Source organism: Petaurus breviceps, unplaced genomic scaffold (assembly GCF_028583685.1).
Source record: "Petaurus breviceps papuanus isolate PSGF00001 unplaced genomic scaffold, PetGlider_PUasm1.0 224, whole genome shotgun sequence".
Lineage (NCBI taxonomy): Eukaryota > Metazoa > Chordata > Mammalia > Diprotodontia > Petauridae > Petaurus > Petaurus breviceps.
Genome location: NW_027185887.1, coordinates 13,562,968 through 13,576,925, shown reverse-complemented (window position 1 = coordinate 13,576,925; position 13,958 = coordinate 13,562,968). Strand labels below are relative to the sequence as shown.

Genomic DNA, 13,958 nt, shown 5'->3' with positions numbered 1-13,958 from the left:
TGTCTAAAGAACTCTTTATAGTCTTCATTTGAAGCTGAACTGAACTCTGCATCACTTAATATAAACATAGCTACACCCCACCATGCACAATTGAATGTCAACCTTTTCCCAGAGTTGTTGTGATTGGGATGTTGGAGAACCACAGGCTATGTTGTCTTCATGTGGATAGAGGAAGACCTGGGAACCTTCCAGTTTCAAGGTCTTTTGACCCTGAAAGAACTCCCTTCCAAGAAGAAGTCATATGAGACTGGAAGAAGGAAGCAGTATACTTGTGACCTGCTCCAGGCTTTTCCTGGCAAGCTTTATGGAGATCTTGAGATGGGTGTGCTAGTCTCCCTGCCAACAAAAGCACTGAATGGCATCAATAGCACCCATAATTTCAGGATTAGAAGAGATGTTCTTACAAGGCCATAGATGTGACAAACTGGCTGAAGAGAGTAGCCCCAGTAGATGATAAAAGTGATGTCCAGCCTATAGCACCTTTCTCCCTCTTCAATCCATTTATCTCAAATTCTATCCTTGGAAGCTTCTTAATTACTATTTTTCTTCCATTTCCTGACTCTAATCAGTGGTAGGAGGTGTGAGAGGATAGGGAGAAAAGAACAGAATCTCTAAGTTGCAAGTTACAAAGTAACCTGCTATTCCTCATTTCCTATTTTTTCCATCTTTTTTTAAAGCTATTTTAAAATGTTATCAAAGTACATGGCCATCAACTATAGTTTATGTTCAAGCCTTGGAGTTCATACTTTGACTGAGAGGAGAAGCTAATCAAGAGTGAGAAGAATTTATCCCTGACTTTTTGTTTTGTTTTGTTTAGATAATAAACAAGTTTAAAAAGAGTTGAAATAAGCTAATTATAAAGAGTTTTATTTGTTTGTTTGTGTATTGGGTAAATGTGACTGTGTCCATACTCTCTTGACTGCTTATGAGTCTGGAGAGAAACTTAAAAAAATGAACCTATGAGGAAATAGGTGTAAGAATTTGATACAGGCTCATCTGAGTCCTTTTTGATACTAAGACTTGTACCATTCTTGTGTATCATGCTATACATGTCTTTGCTCCGTGTTTCATGTTGGGACTCATACCATATTGCATCAAAGATTGGCGTCTGCTTTACTCTGTCTATTCCCTTAATGTTGGATTGGGAAGTGAAACTTGATAAAATCCTATTTGGTACTGCTTTTCATGTACACAATTTCTTCCTTTTACAAAAAGATTATTTATTTTATTCTGAACTTAAGAAATAAAACAAGCATTTCTCTTTTTTAATTTTTTAAGTTTTTATTTAGTGTTTTATTTCCCCATTACATGGAAAAGCAATTATTAATATTCGTTTTTAAAACTTTCAGTTCCAAATTCTCTCATCCCTCCCCACACCCACCCCACTTTGAGAAGGCAAGCAATTCCATATAGGTTATACATGCATAGTCATGCAAAACATATTCATTATAGTCATGTTAGGAACAAAAAGACAGAAAAATCAAGAAAGTTAAAAAATGTATACTTCAATACGTATTCAGACAGTATCAGTTCTTTCTCTGGGGATGGATAGCATTATTCATCATAAATCTTTCAGAGCTGTCTTGGATTATTGTATTGCTAAGAATAGCTAAGTCATTTACAATGGATCATCTTGCAAAATTGCTGGAACTGTACACAGTACATTTCCCTTTGCATCAGTCCATGCAAATCTTTCCAGGTTTTTCTGAGAGCATCCTGCTTAACATTTCTTATAGTATAATAGTATTCTATCATAATCACATATGACAACTTGTTCAGTCATTCCCCAATTGATGGGTGCCTCTCATTTTCTAATACATTACCCCCAAGAATAAAGATTCTATAATTTTTTTTGTACATATAGGACCTTTTCCTCTTTTTAAATCTTTTTTTGTTATACAGGCCAAGTATTTCTAGGTGAAAGGGTATACATGTTTTTTATAGCCCTTTGGGCAAAGTTCCAAATTGCTCTACAGAATGGTTGAATCAGTTGACAACTCCACCAACAACATATTAAAGTCACATTTTTCCCACATTCTCTCCAAAATTAGTCATTTGCTTTTTCTATCTTATTAGTAAATCTAATAGGTATGAGGTAGTACCTCAGAATTGTTTTAATTTGCATTTATCCAATGAAGAGGGAGTTAGATTTTTTTTTTCCAATATGACTATAGATAACTTTGATTACTTCATCTGAAAACTAATCATATCTCTTGATCATTTATCAATTGGGGAATGTTTCTTAATTTTTATAAATTTGACCCAGTTCTCTATATGTCTGAGAAATAAGTCCTTTATCAGAGAAACTTGCTTCAATTTTTTTCACAGTTATTATTGATAACGGTATTTCCCTCCATCCTATTCTGCCCTATTTATTTAGTCTCTCTCTCCTTTCAACCTATCCATTCTCAACTTTTTGCTTCTGACTACCCCTCACCCAATCTACCCACCCTTCTATCACACACACCCCATCCCCTTTCCCTCCTGATTATATATTTGTAATTATATATGTGTAATCATGTTAAAAAACAAAAACAATAAACACCAAAAAATAAAAATAGTATGCTTCGATCTGTATTCAGATTCCACAGTACTTTCTCTGGATGTGAATAACATTTTCCATCCTGAGTCTTTTGGAATTTTCTTGGATCATTGTATTGCTGAGAAGAGCTAAGTCTATCATTGTTAATCATTGCACAATATTGCGATTACTGTGTGCAATGTTCTCCAGGTTCTGCTCAACTCACTCACCATCAGTTTATGTAAGTCTCTCCAGGTTTTTCTGAAATCCACTTGCTCACCAGTTTCTATGGCATAATGGTATTCCACTGCATTTGTTTACCACAATTTTTTCAACGCCCAATTGATGGGCATTCTCTCAATTCCAGATTCTTTGCCAACACAAAAAGTGCTGCCATAAATATTTTTGTGTATGTAAGTCCTTTTCCATTTTGTAAGTCCTATTTCTTTTGGATATAGACCTAGTAGTGATATTCCTAGATGTCCTTTGGGCATAGTTTCAAATTCCTCTCCAGAATGTTTGGATCACTTCACAAGTTCACCAACAATGCATTAGGTCCCAATTTTTCCACATATTCCCCTAAATTTATCATTTTCTTTTTCTGTTATATTAGCCAATTTTATGGGTGTGAAATGGTAGCTCATTGTTCTTTTAATTTACATTTCTCTAATTAAAAGTTATTTGGGGAATTTTTTCATATGTCTTTAGACTGCTTTAATTTCTTCTTCTCAAATGTGCTTGTTGTTATCTTTTGAATATTTATCAGTTGGGGAATGACACATTCTTTTTTGTTTGTTTGTTTAATTTGTTTATTTTTGGTTATCAACAGTCATTTCCACAAGATTTTGAATTACAAATTTTTCCCCATCTTTCCCCTATCCTCTACCCCCAAATAGTGATCCTATTGAATACCCCTTCTCCCAATTTGCTCTCTCTTATATCCTCCCCTATCCCTCCTGTCTAGTAGGGCAAGATGGATTTCTATACCTCAGTGCCTGTATATTTTATTTCCCAGTTGCATTTATGTGCACATATATAATGTATGTAAATGTATATATGTATGTATGTATGTGTATATATATATACACACATATATATATTTAAGATTTTATTTTAAAACTTTGATTTCTGAATTCTTTCCCTTTTTCCCTTGTCACCCACATCTACAGGGAGGAAAAGTGATTCAATATAGGTTATACATGTGTAGTTATGCAAAACATTTCCAAAGTAGATATATTGTGAAAGAATGACTATTTTTCCCTACATCCTATCTCACCCCTCACTTAACCTATTTTCTACTTTGGTCCTTGTCCCTTTTCAAAAGTGTTTACTTCTAACTATCCCCTCCCCCAATCTTCCTTCCCTTCTATCATTCTCCCTTTTATCCCCTTCCTCCCTACTTTCCTGTAGGGTAAGATACCCAATTTGGTGTATATATTATTCCCTCTTTAAGCCAAATTCAATGAGAGTAAGCTTGGCTCATTCCCTTTTGCCTTTCTGCTCTTCCCCTCCATTCTAACAGTTTTCTCTTGCCTCTTTTAAATGAGGCAATTTTCCCTATTCTATCTCTCCCTATCTCCTTTAATTATATTCCTCTCTCACCTCTTAATTTTATTTTTAGATATCATCCCTTCCTATTCAACTGATCCTATGTTCCCTGTCTATGTATACATGTACACATATATACACACACTCGCATAAGTATTTATATGCACATATAGTTTCCTATATAAACATATATGTATGTGTACATATATATTCCCTTCAACTATCCTCATACAGAGAAAAGTCTCATGAGTTAAAATTATTGTTTTACCATGTAGGAATATAAATAGTTCAATTTTAATAAGTTCTTTATGGTTTCTTTTCCCTGTTTACCATTTCATGCTTCTTTTGCTCCTTGTATTTGAAAGTCAAATTTTCTATTCAAATCTGTTTTTTTCATCAAGAATGCTAGAAAGTCTTTTATTTCATTGAATGACCATATTTTCCTCTGAAACATTATATTTAGTTTTGCTGGGCAGGAAATTCTTGGTTTTAATCCTAGCTCCTTTGACCTCTGGAATATCATATTCCTAGCCCTTTTATCCCTTAATGTAGAAGCTGATAGATCTTGTGTTATACTGATTGTTTTTCCACAACACTAAAATTCTTTCTTCCTGGAGCTTGTAATATTTTTTCCCTGACCTGGAACTCTGGAATTTGGCTATAATATTCCTAGGAGTTTTCTTTTGTGATCTTTTTCAAGAGGTGATTGGTGAATTCTTTCAATTTCTGTTTTGCCCTCTGCTTCTAGAATATCAGGGAAATTTTCCTTGTGAATTGAAAGATGATTTCTAGGTTCTTTTGTTAATCATGGCTTTCAAGTAGCCTAATAATTTTTAAACTATCTCTCCTGGATCAACTTTCCAGGTCAATGGTTTTTCCAATGAGATATTTCACATTGACTTCTATTTTTTTCCATTTTTTTCTGTTTTATAATATCTTGATTTCTCATGAAGTCATTAGCTTCCATTTCCTCCAATATAATTTTGAAGGAATCATTCTCTTCAGTGAGTTTTTGAAATTCCTTTTCCATCTGGCAAATTTGGCTCTTTAAGGCATTCTTCTCCTCATTGGCTCTTTGAGCCTCTTTTACCATCTGAGTTAGTCTATTTTTTTAAGATATTATTTTCTTCAGTCAGATTGTTGACTCTCTTTTCATGATTTTCTCGCAACATTCTCATTTCTCTTCTCAGTTTTTTCTCCACTTCTCTTACTTGATTTTCAAAATCCTCTTTGACCTCCTCTGTGACTTGGAATCAGTTCATATTTTTCTTGGAAGCTTTTGTTCCAGGATTTCTGACTTTGTTGTCTTCCTCCCATTCCATGCTTTGATCCTTTTTATACCCAAATTATGATTCTATCATGTGTTTGTGCTTCCTCTGCTTGTTCATATTGCCAGTCAATTATTTTACATTTTAGCTATTTGGCATGGTAGAGCTCTGTTTCTGGAGAGGAAACCTTTGTCTCAAATCACTGGGGTTTTCACAGTTATTGTCAGAGGTCTAAGTAGGGTGCCCTCTCTATGGACACCACACTGGCAAACTGGAGTTTCTCACCCCAGGACCACCACCCAAGAAAGTGACCCAGATCCAATCAGGTCAAAGCAAGAGTGATTCCCTCTAAATGGTTGCTTGGTCCCCCTATGATCTGTATTCCAGGAGCTCCTGATGAAGCCATGTGGCAGCTGCTGTAGCCTCTGTGCCTCAGCCACCTCTCACCCTGGGGGCAGGGGCCAGACCTGTGCCCTTCTTTTCCAACAGAGTTCCAACTGACCTTTAACTTTCTTTTTGGTGTTTATGGGTTGAAAAGTCTGGAAATTGCCACAGCTTCTGGTGATTCACTCTCCTGAAGTCTGCTCTTGCTGCTGCTTCATCTCTGGGGCTAAAATCACATGGCTCACTCAGGACTGTGCTTGGCTTTCAGTGTGATGTGATGAATCCTTCTTGTTGGCCTACCAGGCTGACTTCAGTGGGAGATTTGTTTCTCTCTGTCACTTTGTGGGTTCTGTAGCTCTAAAATTTGTTTAGAGTCATATTTTATAGGTATTTGAGGTGGTTGTGAGGGGAGGTCATGGAATTTCCTGCTTCTACTCCACCATCTTGGCTCTGCTCCCTGATGTATATTCTTATAAATTTGATTCAGTTCTCTATATATTAGAGAAATGAGGGCTTTATCAGAAACATTGCCTATAAAAATTGCTTCCCAGCTTTTTGTCCTTTTTTTCTGTATCAGGCTCCTTAAGTTTGTATGGTCTAGACCAAGTGTTCTAATTTTTATTCATAAAATGTTTTACAACATTTCTATGAGCCCCTCCTTTGGAGGACCTGACAATACCAATTGACCCCATATCCATAGTTTGGATGAGATCAAGGGGTACCTAGGACAATGTGAATGACACAATCAGGATGACCAGGGTACTTAGTATGGAGCTACTGCCATGGTTAAGATGACCAGGGGCCTCAGCATTGCCAGGGATGGGGCATGTCCAACTATGAGACCCTATAGATGCTCCTGGGGTGGGAGAGAGTCTCTGATCTACCTATCCTCTTCTTGCCAGCTGGGCTGGTATCCCCTGATATAGCCAAGCTGGTGCCTGCCTGGAGCTTCTGGAGCTCCATCTTTCTTTCTGTATCATAGGCAGCTCCCTAGTCAGTCACAGTTCCTACTTCGTACATGGGTCGATGCTACTGAAGGGTCTGACATTAGCATTAACCCAGTGCAGCATTGACTGGGGCCTTGCCTGGCAGATGCTCACCAGAGCAAGGACATAATCCTCAGCTGTGTGGTTGTCTGGTGGGACATGGCTATATAGGCCAGTGTACACATTACCCCAAATATAACTCTTCCTTTGACTGAATTCATGGGGTGGGCCAAAGAAGTCCATGGCTCTCAGGGTTGTAATGTTGTCCACACAGAAGACACAACTTAGAACATCTGTGCCTAGCCTAAGGCAATATCAGCTCAGCTTGCAAAGGGGGAAATCAAATCAGTCTCCTTTGTGGGCCCCACGCCAGAGAGGGGGAGGCTGCTGCCGAAGGAAGGCCTGGAGCAGATCAGCGAGACCAGAGTCAAAACCTTACCTTCTGTAGGCAGTCAGTATGACTGTGTTCATGACAATGAGCTTGCTGTTTGTGGAGCTACAAGCCTTTTTGATGCCACACACAGGCAGAAATTGTCAGCCACCCAGTGTCGCAGTAGCACCTGGAAAGAGCTCCCTGTTGTAGGTGAAGGTAAGGGCCCTTACAGGGTATGTCTATGGATGGTCACCAGGCAAAGCTCCATAATTTTTGACTGAGAGAATGGCAGCCTTGTGGTTTCTAGATCCATGAAGACAAGTATCTCCATGGGCCTAGAGGAGGCAGCTTCCAAACCCATGAACCAGCTGAATCTGAGGAGAGGTCTGAGTGCTGTGGGCAGTCTGGGATTTCAGAAAGTTCTCCTAGTTCTCCAGGCTTGGTTTAGGGGAAACAGAAGTTTTTCTTTTCTTTCTTTCTTTTTTCTTTTTTTGCTTTCATTCTAATATTGGTTGCATTGGTTTTGTTTGAGCAAAAACTTTTTAATTTAATGTATAGCCTCAGGGCCACATGTAGCCCTCTAGGTCCTTAAGTGTGGTTCTTTGACTGAATCCAAACTTCACAGAGCAAATCCCTGTAATAAGAGGATTCCTTCTGTAAAATTTGGACTCAGTCAAAAAGCCACACTCAAAGACCTTGATGGCCACATATGGCCTTGAGGTCAAAGTTTCCCCACCCAGATTTAATGTAATCACAATAATCCACTTCATAATGTTCTCTGTCTCCTTTGGTCATAAATTCTGCCCTTCTCCATACATCTGATAGGTAAATTATTCCTTGTTTTCCAAATCACTTATGATATTGCCCTTTATGTTTAATTTATGTACCCATTTTGTCCTTATCTTGGTATATGGTGTGAGATGTTTTTCTATGTCTAGTTTTCCCCACACTATTTTCCAGTTTTCCAGCAGTTTTTGTCAATTAGTGAGTTCTTATCCCAGAAGCTGGAGTCTTTGGGTTTATCAGACAGTAGATTACTATAATCATCTACTACTGTGTCTTGTGTACCTAATCTATTTCACTGATCCACCACTTTATTTCCTAGCCAGTACCAAATGGTTTTAATGTCTGCCATTTTATAATACAGTTTTATATCTGGTATGGCTTAGGCTTCTTTCCTTTGCATTTTTTTTCATCAATTCCCTTGATATTTTTGACCTTTTATTCTTCCAGATGAATTCTGTTATTATTTTTTTCTAGCTCTATAAAATAACTTTTTATATTGTGATGCCATGTGCTAAATATATGTTAATACTTAAATTTATATGTAGTAAGATCCAAGTTAAGCTCTAGGCTGAAGCAATTGATTTATCCCCAATATATTGAACAGACCCTAGGTTTTGCCCAAAGATATTGAATAATCCTTGTTTTTCATGAGAAGGGATCATTTCTTTTTGTTATTGTTGTCTATTCAGATTTTATTTTAGGAACTTAATAGGCACTTTAAAAATGTTTGCCATTTGATGATGGAGTGAGGAAATTTGTATCAGTACCTTAGCATAAAAAGCATATGCTCATAGTGAATTTTAATAACGCAAACTATGAAAGCTTTTCACGTAAAGATCATTACTTTCCAGAAATTTTATGGACAGATCATTTCCAATATCTATGGGTTGTTTTCAGCCAAAGCTTCAAAAATCTTTTCTTTTGCTTGTAATTTTTTTAACTTATCATGAGTGTGGTGTCCATGTTACAGATGAGAATCAAGAGTTATTGTGTACTTCATTGACATCTAGTTTGGGTAAGAGACTTTCTTAGGCTTACCAACAATTACAGAGGTAAGGTGATTCCGGCCTCTTTGATATGTGGATGGAAAATATTTCTGATATTTAATAGCTAATAGAGCTACCATCAATAGTGATCACCTATAAAGTGAGCTTGCTAATGAAAAACAGAGAGCTAATAGTAATAACTAAGGCCAAAAAAAGTGCTTTTTTTCTATCTATAGAAAAGCTAATATTTTTTTTGGATTCACCTTAAAACAAATTATTAAATTTCTCTTCAATAGAACATATTTTATAATTATTAATAATCACTGTAATATAAATGGGGTAATATAAGCAGGTGTGTGTGTTCATATGTGCATGTGTATATAGTCTCTCCTGCTTATCTCTCTCTCTCTCTATATGTATGTGTATATGGGTATATATATACACACATACATACATACATACATACACACACACACACATGAAAATCCACAATTTGTTTGACTCAGGTTTACAAGACAACCTCCTTGAAAGTCCTGCATCGTAACTATATGGTGTTGTGGATGTGAACTTTAAAGGAAAAATACATCTTAAGTTCTTTCAAACTGGAAGGGATGAAAAGATTCAAATAAGGACCTGAAGGCAGGTTATCAGTTAAATGCTATTCTAGGTAAGTTTGGCAGGACTCACCTTCAGAAGGTTAATCATAAGGTGATTTTTGTTGTATTGAGTAAATTATGAAAAAAAAATATCTGTAAAGGTATGTAGGTACTATGATATATGTAAGTGGAAGAAATAAAAACTTTGATTTATTTATCTGAATTTTTTGAATCTTTTCAATAGAGCTTTAAACTGGAAATAAAGGAGGAAAAAGATTGGTGACTCATCTAACTTGTAAAGATTTCTGCCATGCCCTTCTATAGAGAGTAGCAGACAGAATAAGAAATAGAGCATGACGATAAAGAAGCAGAAGAGAACAGAACAGATTAGATTTCAAAATCCAAAAGAATAGCATTGGATACCAAGAATACTAAGAACTGTGTCAGGAAGAACATCAACCAGAGCAGGTAAAGTATGGTGGAAGCCATTTAAGTGAAGACCTATCGAGGGAGCCAGGAAACGTGCTATTCTTTTTAGGCCACATAGTCAAAGCATAATATAAACGATGACTTCGGGATATGTACCACAAAACTTGCCTAGAAGAATGATGCAGTAGTGTTGGGATTATTTTAACTATCTAGTCATTTGCAGCTGTTTTCTATGCTAAAAGCAGACTACCTGGTAAATTACTAACTTACATTCATGATAATTTAATTATTAAAAAATATGGAAGAAATGATAAAGGAACATGTTATTCTGAACTTGATTTAATTAAAAAAAATGATTAAGTCGACGAAACAAAACTAATGGAAACCTTGGAAGAAAATGTTAACTCTATTTTAGAGTACTGATTTATAACAGGAGGAAAGTAAGGCATGGTCTAATATGCTCATAGATTTTTGGACAGGGAAGATTTAAAAGATTCCAGAGAATGGATTGTTAGGACATCGTGGTCTAAAATTCTGCAATAAAATCAGACCAAGAAGGATGGGATTCTACCAGGAAGGACATTTTGATGCCACAAATATGAATCTCGTCAAAAAGAGGTACCTGTCTAAATGACTAATTGTTAATACACATGGAACTCAGAATCCAAGCTATGAATGCAAAAGACATATATAGAAGATGGTACAAATCCAAGAATTTTAGGATGAATATAAAATACTTTTATGGTTCTCTAAGACAAGTGTGAAAAACATAGTCTACAAATAATCTCAAGTGATGTCAAATCAGATGAAATGATAATTGTGAAATATTTAACAACATAAATAAAATATAATAAAACATAGATAATATCTTATTTTAACTCTAATTTAATATAATATGCAGCTGACAGGAATCTGTCTTTATGGATGAGTATCCATAGTTTCTACTTGAGTTGGACATCAGTGCTCTAAGAGAATAATTCAACTTTTACAGGGACTCCAACTTGATTATCATGGGTGACTGGGAATTACAGACCTGTTGATATGAATCTTTCTCCTCTCATCTCTCTACCTCTTTCTCAAGGATTGATTGCAAAATTAATATTAATTTTGCTACAATGAGGCATGGGATATGCTCATTTTTTTTTCCATTTGGAGTTCAAGCAATTTTGAATTGTAGATTGACTAAGTTGATGTTCCCTTCCCTGACTACCACTTCTTGCTCCTTCATGTCCATTCATGTCAATCTCAACCTTTTGTCATGCATAATTTCTTTGTTATCTACATTTCTATTGGGGCTTCTCAAATCTCTGTTATATTGTTAATAATTCATTCATATTAGACCTGTGCCCTCAGAAATTATGTAATGGTTCCCTCTAATAAAATAATTTCTGGTAACCAAAGATTATTGTGTTTGTCTTTCTTTTCCCAGCATCAATCATTATGCTTGGTGGACTGAATAAGATTTTTATCAGGACCATTAAATTCAGAAGTAGCTGAAGATGGTGATCAATGCTAATATGTCCCATTCCTTCAGATCGAATGCATGCATGGGATTCATTGTCAGGAGCTTCTTCAAGATTAGTAGTCTTGAATCTGGGGTCCAAGGACATTAAAGGGGTTTGTGAAGATATTTCAAGTGAGTTACAAATTATATACCCATTTTAAAAATAATGACCATATTTCAGTTGGTTTCCTTAGTAATTCTATGTATTTTATTGTATGTAAAAAAATCATTTTGAGAAGGGACCAATAGGGGTCAGCAGGTTGTCAAAAGGTTGAAAAGAATAAAAGATTAAGAACTCCTGCTTTGGATCACTGTTGACAAACTCAAATAGAACTCAAATCGAAACCATACATAAGGATTCCTGTGGCATATTGACTTAGAAAAACACATATTAACATTATCTCTGTTCTATTATATTTTTATTTTGTTAAATATTTCCCAATTACATTCTGCAAACCATATGTTTGACACCTTTGCTCTAGATTATCCTTATGGATCAACCTCCACCAAGGGCATAAACACTTAGAAAATTATTTAGACTCCTGTTTCACTGCTGGCACTGAAGCTAATTAAGAATTAAACTAGGAACTGGATTACTAGATAAAGTAAGGGCATAGCAGGCCAAAAGATAGTAGCTCCCATTTGCTAGGTCCGTTTTTCCCCAGGGTTCAGTATGATACCAACAAACTCATGTTTCACACTTACTTATGTTCTAGAACATAGTAGATATGCTTTAGGGTCCCTCTAATGGGGTGACATTGCATTGGTGCTTTCCTCTAGAATTAACTATCACTCACTTTTCACAGCTGTAGCTGCTGCTGCTGCCTCTCAGAATACTCTGATTCTGTCTTGGGCTGTGTTTTCTTCAGTTCCAATCTGAAGTCTCTCTCAACAGTTTGGCCACATTCAGCAGCCAGACTCCAACAAGGCTTCTAGCTTCCCTGATTCTGACAAATAAAACAAGAAGGACTTTTTTGAGCTATTCATGTTAATGATGCCATCTGCCATACTAAGGACAACAGAAAATGGATTTTAAATCATTTTAGTGGGATATAGGAGGATTAACAAAACAGGTATGAGGCCTGCTGAGTAGGTTGGATGGGAAGATGATAACATGCCAAAGGGAAAGTAGAATTCCTTTTTCTCTCCTCTGTCTAATGATAACTATTATCAAACTTGAAAAACAGAAAAAATAATAGGAACAAGAAATTAACCCTCCTCCCAAAAAACAGGTGACAAGAAATCTTCAAGCCTGGATGGGTTATCTTTACTACCTAGATGTTTTTCTGAGTTTTCTGTTCCCTCATTCCCACATCTTTTCTCTTACTCTGAGGCAATTTAGCTATATTTTTACCTTTATTAGCAGAGTCCTATCAAAATCATAAGGTAACAGATGCTGATTTAACCAACTATGGTGCCCAAGATCTAATGAAGAAATTCAACTTCCATTATATTCTTGTTTTTGTCCAATCTCTGATCTCCTCTTTCTACTACTGATCAAATTTAATACATCTTCTATTCTAAACATCTTTTTAGTATATTTTGTCTCCAATGACCCTTTTATAATCTATCTCTCTCCCCCTTACTCCCTTCCTTCCTCCTTTCCCTCCCTCATCCTCCCCCTTCTTCTTTGGCAGTCTGGTGAAGCCTATGAGCTACTTCTCAGAATAATTTTATTAAATCCATAAAATAAGATATAAAGGATTGAAAAGGAAACCAATTAGATCAAAATTCAGTTATACAAATATATTTTTAAGTTTATGTACTATAGGTTAAAAACCTCTAAACAGCAGTCTTTATGAGGTAGGGGGAGTTAACACCTTTTTCTGAGGCTTTACCTTTTTTTTCTCAATATGATACTACTTGGCTTGTTCAACTGAGTTTGATCATAATTAGCAGATGCCTGCCAACACTTTAATGCAAACAGAAGCTGTTCTCAACTGTTAACTGTGAAGTTTTTTGGTAGAAATCTACCATGACATAAAGAATGGCATGAAGAAAATGTAAAATTGGTTCTAAATTGGAAAGCTAAATCACCAGTTATCCTTGGAAAGGAGAATTAAAGAGGAAACAGGTTCCAAATATAGGGAAGAAAGAAAAAGAGAAAGGAAGGAAGGAAGAGAGGGAGGAAGGGAGAAAAGAAAAAAAAAGATGATGATTTTTGTAATGAAACTTGTTTATCTCACCTTGAAGTCACAATGAGTTTAAGGAAATAGAAAACCCTGAAGGCAATTATACCTTTGTATTTCTCTGTATTTTGCTTAATGGGAAGATCTTTCCCATCCATTAATAGACCAATGTGACCTGCATGAGTCACACTGAAGCCTGATTCACATGATTCTGTTGTGGGAGGAACTTGCTGAGGGAGTGGAGCAGGAAGGGTAAAGCAGAGCTGAGAGGAAGTTGATCAGAGAAGTTAGAGCTAAGGGAGAGAGAGGAAGTGGACAGCAAATTGTGTGTTCATTTGTGGGAAGGCCCTAGCAGAGGAAAGGATTGGGGATGGCAATGCCCCCTACATTGTTACTGTGTATAGATTTCTTTGTTTGTATAACAGATTTAGCTTTCTAGTGTTGCGAT

At 36.2% G+C, this 13,958-nt stretch overlaps 1 pseudogene; it reads right to left on the bottom strand.

The window, feature by feature from the left end:
• Positions 1 to 6,466: 6,466 nt before the first annotated feature.
• LOC138166502 (three-prime repair exonuclease 1-like) lies at positions 6,467 to 7,441 on the bottom strand (annotated as a pseudogene).
• Between the last annotated feature and the right edge of the window lie 6,517 nt (positions 7,442 to 13,958).